Source organism: Puma concolor, chromosome E2, assembly GCF_028749965.1.
Source record: "Puma concolor isolate L17-30 chromosome E2, mPumCon1.1.hap2, whole genome shotgun sequence".
NCBI classification, from domain to species: Eukaryota; Metazoa; Chordata; class Mammalia; order Carnivora; family Felidae; genus Puma; species Puma concolor.
Window position 1 is genome coordinate 4,677,666 of NC_141681.1, and position 6,796 is coordinate 4,684,461.

At 55.3% G+C, this 6,796-nt stretch overlaps 1 long non-coding RNA gene and 1 other non-coding gene across 2 annotated transcripts in view; one reads left to right on the forward strand and one right to left on the reverse strand.

Moving 5' to 3' along the window:
- The window catches only part of LOC147573320 (uncharacterized), a 40,206-nt gene extending 34,488 nt beyond the window's left edge, over nucleotides 1–5,718 (reverse strand). The window contains exon 1 of the long non-coding RNA XR_015244622.1: nucleotides 5,307–5,718. This is a non-coding gene — a long non-coding RNA (uncharacterized LOC147573320). The remainder of the gene's footprint in view (nucleotides 1–5,306) is intronic.
- On the forward strand, nucleotides 2,315–2,421 carry LOC147573321 (U6 spliceosomal RNA). The gene has a single exon (XR_015245189.1). It is a non-coding gene; the product is annotated as a U6 spliceosomal RNA (small nuclear RNA).
- Nucleotides 5,719–6,796: the final 1,078 nt, after the last annotated feature.

Below are 6,796 nucleotides of genomic sequence, written 5' to 3' on the forward strand. Positions count from 1 at the left end.
CGTCCTCGTCCCCGGACGCCCCAGGCCCCTACGAGGCCCGTGCAGCTTTGCGCACCGCTAGAAGGCTGCCTGCAGGGGGCGCTGGTGCCAGCCGCCAAACGCTTCTGGAGGCGGCTCTCCGGGGCGCCTACCCGGTCGGACCACCGGGGTTCAGGGGGTGCGTGTTACGAGCCCCAACACAGCCCGTCCTGATGCGTCCACCGCCTCTGGGAGCCGTTAATTAGCTAGTAACTGATAAATCGATAGATTTATATCAGGACATCATTTTTCTATGAGCTTCACAAAGTAACGGCTGGATGTGTATTTAATACAATAATTAAGTTGATGGTTCAGAGAAGGGCCATCCTTCCTCCCTCTTGTACTCACGAGATACATTTTCCCACTCGGCCTCAAATGTCACAGTGAGAGTGTCATTTCTTGGGCGTAGGGGACACGGGGGCCTGGCAGGGGGTGTGCGGCTTGGTGGCCCTGGGGTGGCATTTGAACCCCTTTCATGTGGGGGTCGCCCCGGTCCTTTCCTGCCCAGCCCCCTGTCCTGGCTTCAGCCCCGCCTTCTTCGTGGGGTTGGGATGCTGGGAAGCCAGGCTGGGAAGGCCCTCCCCTGGCAGCCAGGCTGGCCTTGCTGCTGCCCGAATCGGGGAGGGGAAGGGGGAGACCCATCGAGAAAAATTCAGCAGAAACAAATGTCTCAAAACAGTAGCTGGCCACACGTGAATCGTAACACTGGGTCAGAGCCGTGAATCAATTGTTCTGGGCTGTCTCTCCCCCCAGTCCGTGCCTCCACCGGACAAGCTGGCAAACAGAACCATGGCCATGGCAGACATCACAGATGGATCACAGCTCTCCAGGCAGGCATCACCAATCAATCTGGGTGAGCGAGAGAGTATCTGTTGGCCGCCTCTGGCCATCCTGTCGGACCTGATGTGTGTGGCACCGTGCTTGGCATGGGCAATAGGAGCTTGGTAAATACTTGTTCAGCAAATGCAGGATGACCCTGCTTGTTCCTAAGACGTAACCTCTGCTGACCAAGGCCACTGCTGCACTCCTGTGGCTGTGTAGTCTGGGCACTGAACAAACACACCTGGGCGGGGCATCGGGGGGGGGGGGGGGCTGAAACCCAGCTGTGAGCTAGCAGTGGCCCTGGCCGTGGTGCACGGCCCGGCGATCCCTTCCGACGTTCTGGGCCTTACCCGGCCCTGGGAGACGGGGCCCAGAAACCCAAAGCCGTCGGCTTCAGACAGCAGCCTCTGTTCCAGAAAACGGAAGCTGGGCGCAGAGGAGAGTCGTCGGGCCCGAGCAGGTCCCATCCACGGGGCCCTGGAGCCCCACGGTGGCTCTGGAATGGTGAGGAGAGTGGCGTGGGCGGGCTGACTGCCCAGCGCTCACCCCGCTGGGTGGCCGATGGCGAACCTGACCATCAGGGCAGTAAACGGAACCCACCTGGTTCCATGTCAACACCAGAAATCTCGTCCCCGAACCACGAGAAGCACGTGATCACAGCTCGGCTTCTCCAGGCTGATTTCCCCTCACTCTCTTCACTCACGGCTGAAGACGTTCAACGGGGAGGCGAGCCCCTCTCATTCACTTCATTCAAATGCCTGTTCCCCTTTTTGAAGTACGAGGAAGTCCCAGTTCACCAGTTCAGACCCAATGCAGCAGTTTCTGTCTCTTTCAAACCTGACCCTTCATCTCCCATAGTTCCACGCTTCCTTCTCACTGGCCCGGGGCCAGCCGGGTCTGCTTCCACAGCCCTGCAGGTGCGAGGCCTTGCGCAAAGCCAGCTCCAGCCAGGAGGACCAGGCCCTCCGCTTCCCTCCCCTTGGGAACGAGAGGCCACATCTCCTCCAACCTGAGAGGCACAGTCCACACTCTTAACATCTCTGAGTTGGTTTACACGTCGTACATCACTGTCCCACAGGTGGTGGTCGTGACGCAGGTGTCGTGGGCTGGGCTGTGCGACCACCGTGTGTCCCGAACTCCCCCCACCCCCCCCCCCCCCCGTTCAGCATCTCTGCAGGCAGGGGCGCATGGTCTCTCGACGTTGTACCATGTCATGATTGTGAAGTGGGTTTAAAGCTTTAGTCTTGACACGTGGACTCTCCTAAGAAGGGCGGCCGTCACCACGCCCTTGGTGGCGCAGAGAACGGGGACCGCGATCAGTCTGAGTGCAGAGGTGACGTGGAAGAGCCAGCGTCTGAAAGTGAAGACGTTTAGGGTCTTCCGCAACTCGTTGGTTTCTGCGGCGTTAGGCGTGCCCAAGAGTGTTATGTCTACGCGGAGATGAGTCAACAACAGCTCTTTTGCTAAGTGTCACATGAAAGCTGCATGATAAATGTCCACTAAAACTGGAACAGTACAGAGAGGACAACACGGCCCCTGTTCAGCGATGACACACAGATTCGCAAAGCGTTCCAGAGTTTTAAACAATCCACAAAGCTAAAAGACAGCCTCCGGAACGGGAGAAGATATTTGCAAATGACATATCTGACAAAGGCTTAGTGTCCCAAATCTATAAAGAACTGATACAAGTCAACACTCAAAAAAGCAAATAATCCAATTAAAAAATGGGCAGAAGATTTCAAGAGACAAAGCAGATGAACGTAAGGGAAGGGAAACAAAAATAATATAAAAACAGGGAGGGGGACAAAACAGAAGGGACTCATAAATATGGAGAACACACTGAGGGGTGGTGGGAGGGGGGATGGGCTAAATGGGGAAGGGGCACTAAGGAATCTACTCCTGAAATCCTTGTTGCACTATAGGCTAACTAAATCTGGGTGTAAATTGAAAACATTTTTAAAATAAAATTTTAAAAAAATGTACGTCAAAAAAAAAAAGGGCAGAAGGCATGAACAGGCATTTCTCCAAAGAAGACACCCAGGTGGTCAACAGACACATGGAAAGATGCTCAACATCGCTCATCGTCAGGGAAAGGCAACTCAAAACAGTGAGATCTCACCTCACACCTGTCAGAATGGCTAAAATCAACAACAACAACAACAACAACAACAACAACAACAGGAAACATCAGGCGTGGGCGAGGATGTGGAGACAAAGACCCCTTGTGCACTCTTGGTGGGAATGCAAACTGGTGCAGCCACTCTGGGAAACAGTATGGAGGGTCTTCAAAAAAGTTAAAAATAGAACTACCCTGCAATCCAGTAATTGCACTATTGGGTATTTACTTCCAAAATACAAAAACACTAATTCAAAGGGATACGGGAACCCCTATATTTATATCAGCGTTACGGAAGCAGCCCAGGTGTCCATGGGCAGATAGATGAACGGACAAGGAAGATGTGGCATATATACAATAGAATATTATTCAGCCATAAAAAAGAATGAACTCTTGTCATTGGCAACGACACGGACAGAGCTACAGAGGATAATGCTAAGCGAAATGAGTAAGAGGAAGGCAAGTATATGATTTCACTCATAGGTAGAATTTAAGAAACAAAGAAACAAACCAAGAAACAGACTCTCTGTTTTTAAAATTTTTTTAATGTCTATTTTTGAGAGAGACAGAGCGAGTGGGGGAGGGGCAGAGAGAGAGGGAGACACAGCACCCGAAACAGGCCCCAGGCTCCGAGCTGTCGGCACAGAGCCCGACGCGGGGCTCGAACTCACGAACCGTGAGATCATGACCTGAGCCGAAGTCGGACGCTTAACTGACTGAGCCCCCCAGGCACTCCCTGGGCTCAGAAGATTCTCGAAGCAGCCCCAGGCCTCCTTCTGTTAGTGAAAAGCAGAGCGGGATGGGGAACAGCGCTGGGCTCCCCGTCCCTGCTCTGCATTTCCGTTCCTGCTCTCTCTGGTCCCATCGACTGCCCACCCCTGGCTCCTCCCAGGTGGGGGGCAGTCCCGGGAGCTGCACTCTCTACCACACTGTGTTGGCCTGGCGGGTACTTGGGCAAAACCTCACGGCTCACCCCTAGCGCTCTGACACCCACGCAGCTTTCAGGGTGGAGGCTGCTGGGAGCAGGGCTCGTCCCAAAGCAGTTTTTCCGGGGTGACCACGTGGGGACACAGTCCACGCAGGTCACGGCTCACCTTGTTTGAGCCTCCTGGGGGCCTGGCCGGCCGGCTACTCACGACGAGTGTGACCCATCACCTGCTCCTCCCATAGAAACGTATCGAACACACACACACACACACACACACACACACACGTGCGTGCACACTCCTAGCCCCTAGAATGGTGCTCGGCACACAGTCGGTACACAGTAAGTGTCAATTTAGTGAACGGGTAAGTCATGAAATGGGTCCCCGTCGGTGGGAGGGCCCATCCACAGGGTTGAAGCAGCCGCGGTCCTTTCTGGCCAAGGCGAGACAGAACCCGGATAAGCTCGAGACAGAGCCCCAGCCTCTGGCTGGGACCATCCACTAAGCGCGGCTCTGCGGGTCCCACTCCGGATCTGCCCAGCAGCCTGGACGCGCACTCTCCCCTCTAGCGGGTGAGAGGAGAGCGGGGGGCTTATAGATGGCAGGTGGGCCGCGGGCAGCCCAAACTGGCTGGAGCGGGAGATCTTCTGAATGCCCCGGGGGATGAAAAGCCAGAGCTGGCCCGGCCCAGGCCACAGCTGAGTAAGCCGCAGGCAGGAAGTGTGCAAGGAGCCTCTTCGGGCCGGACGATGTCTTTTTAAGTGGAAACGTCAATCGCCTTTGAGAAGACTCCAACCCTGGGGAGTGGCCAGGTCTCTCCCTGGCCAACGGCCTCGGGCCAAGCGTGGGCTGACCCAAATCGGAGACCCGCTCCTACGTGGCACTTGGAAGCCGGGGGGACTTGAGGGGTCCCCAAGCGGGGCTGCGGAAGCTTTGGCCTAGGAGGAGGGGAGACTGCTGATTGATTATTCCCTTCCCTCCGTTCCTTTCTTCTTTCCTTTCCCTCCCCCTCTTCCTGTTTTTTTGATTTTTCCAGATATTTATTAAATGCCTACTATGTCCCAGATACTCTGCTAGGCACTGGGGATTTGGGAGTGACTGAAGAGAACAAAAAAATCCTGCCTTTGTGGAGGTTACGTTTTAGTGGGAGAGAGGGACGATAAAACAAATAAATGAAAATAAGCTTCAGAAAGCGCTCCGGGGAACAAATAAAGAGGGGAGGGACACGCAGTGTGGTGGGCGGCAGGGGGGCGGCTGCAGAACTCTCAGCTGGGGCAGCCCGGGAAGGAAGGTCTCACAGAGGGTGCTGAGGAAGTAGGATCACCGGGTAAGGGCATTCCGGGGAGCAGGCACAGCAGGTGCAAAGGTCCTGGGGCGCCGGTGTGCCCGACACGTCTGAGGAACTACAAGAAGGCTCAACTCACCCAGTTCCTTCTCTGGACTGTTGCAGAAACTTCCCCTTGTCCCACCGCTTCTGGGTTCTACGTCTCTGACCCAAGGACGAGCCATGAGTGTCCACTTCCCGTGTGACGCTGCTCTCCGTTCTGGGGACTTGGGTGGGGAAACAGACGGGTCTGCCCTCTCAGTGGTTACAGTCCAGTCCAGATACCGAAACTCCAGGTCTGGGTGGATGTACATGGACGTGTCTTCTCCGAGCTACATGACAGTGAGTCGCGGCCAGCAGACTCTTTTACCCACGCATCCGTGTGACAGAAGCAGCCCAAACGTCCCCCCAAAAGAAAGGGCGCAAATGCACAGCACCGACTGGGACACAGCCTGAAGGAAGGACACCCTGCCCGAGACCACGAATCCGACGAATCCGACGCTCCAACTCGCAGGGGCGAGTGGGCTCCGTTCTGTAAGATGAGCAAGTCCCACAGACCTGCGGCACAGCACAGAGCCCACAGTTAGACGTGCCGTGCCGTGCGCCCAACAGCGTGCTGGGAGGGTGGGTCCCTCGCTAAGTGCGCTCGCTCTGAATGAATGAATGAATGAATGAATGAAACCTTCGAGGCGATGGGCGGCCTGCGGCACGGATCGTGGCGACGGTTTCGCGGAGGTGTCTTCACCTCCAAACCCATCAAGGGGCACACGCTAAACACGGGCAGCTCTCTGAACGTCGCTCCTGCATCGGTGAAGCGGTTTAAAAATCCTTGGGTGGACAGGTCTCGAGAACAAGGACGTTGTCTTGCTTGACCGCGGTGTGCAGATCGAAGGCGGGAAACTCGCATGCACACCATTCTGGTATCCAATCCATTTCACTTCTGGTCCGGGTTCAAATCGCCCCAGCTGTCCTAACTATGTCCTCTGTAGCCGTGTTTTCTTTTTCTAAACCACATCACCACCCGGGGACCCCACACTGCGTTTACCTGCCATGTCTCCTGGGTCTCCTTTGCGCAGGAAGGGGGGCATGTGGCCTTCTTTTGGTCTTCCGTGGCATCAGTTTTCAAGTCTACAGGCCAGCTGTTTGGCACAATGTCCCTCGCTTGGGGTCTGCCTCAAAATCAGACCTAGGTTCTCACGTTCGGGGCAGGAATACCACGGAAGTGATGTTATGTCCCTCTGACCGCATCCTCTCCAGAGACGTGACGTTGGTTTGGTCTAATATTGATGACGTTAGTGTTTTTTAAAACCTGAATTGGGGGCGCCTGGGTGGCTCCGTCGGTTGAGCGTCCGACTCCCGCTCAGGTCATGATCTCGCGGTTCGTGGGTCCGAGCCCCGCGTCGGGCTCTGGGCTGATGGCTCGGAGCCTGGAGCCTGATTCTGATTCTGTGTCTCCCTCTCTCTCCACCCCTCCCCCGCTCACGCTCTGTCTCTCTGTCTCAAAAATAAATAAACGTTAAACACATTTTTTTTAAAACACGCAAATTCAAAAGTGTATTAGCCCCAGGAAGAAACCAATTCCTCAAAATC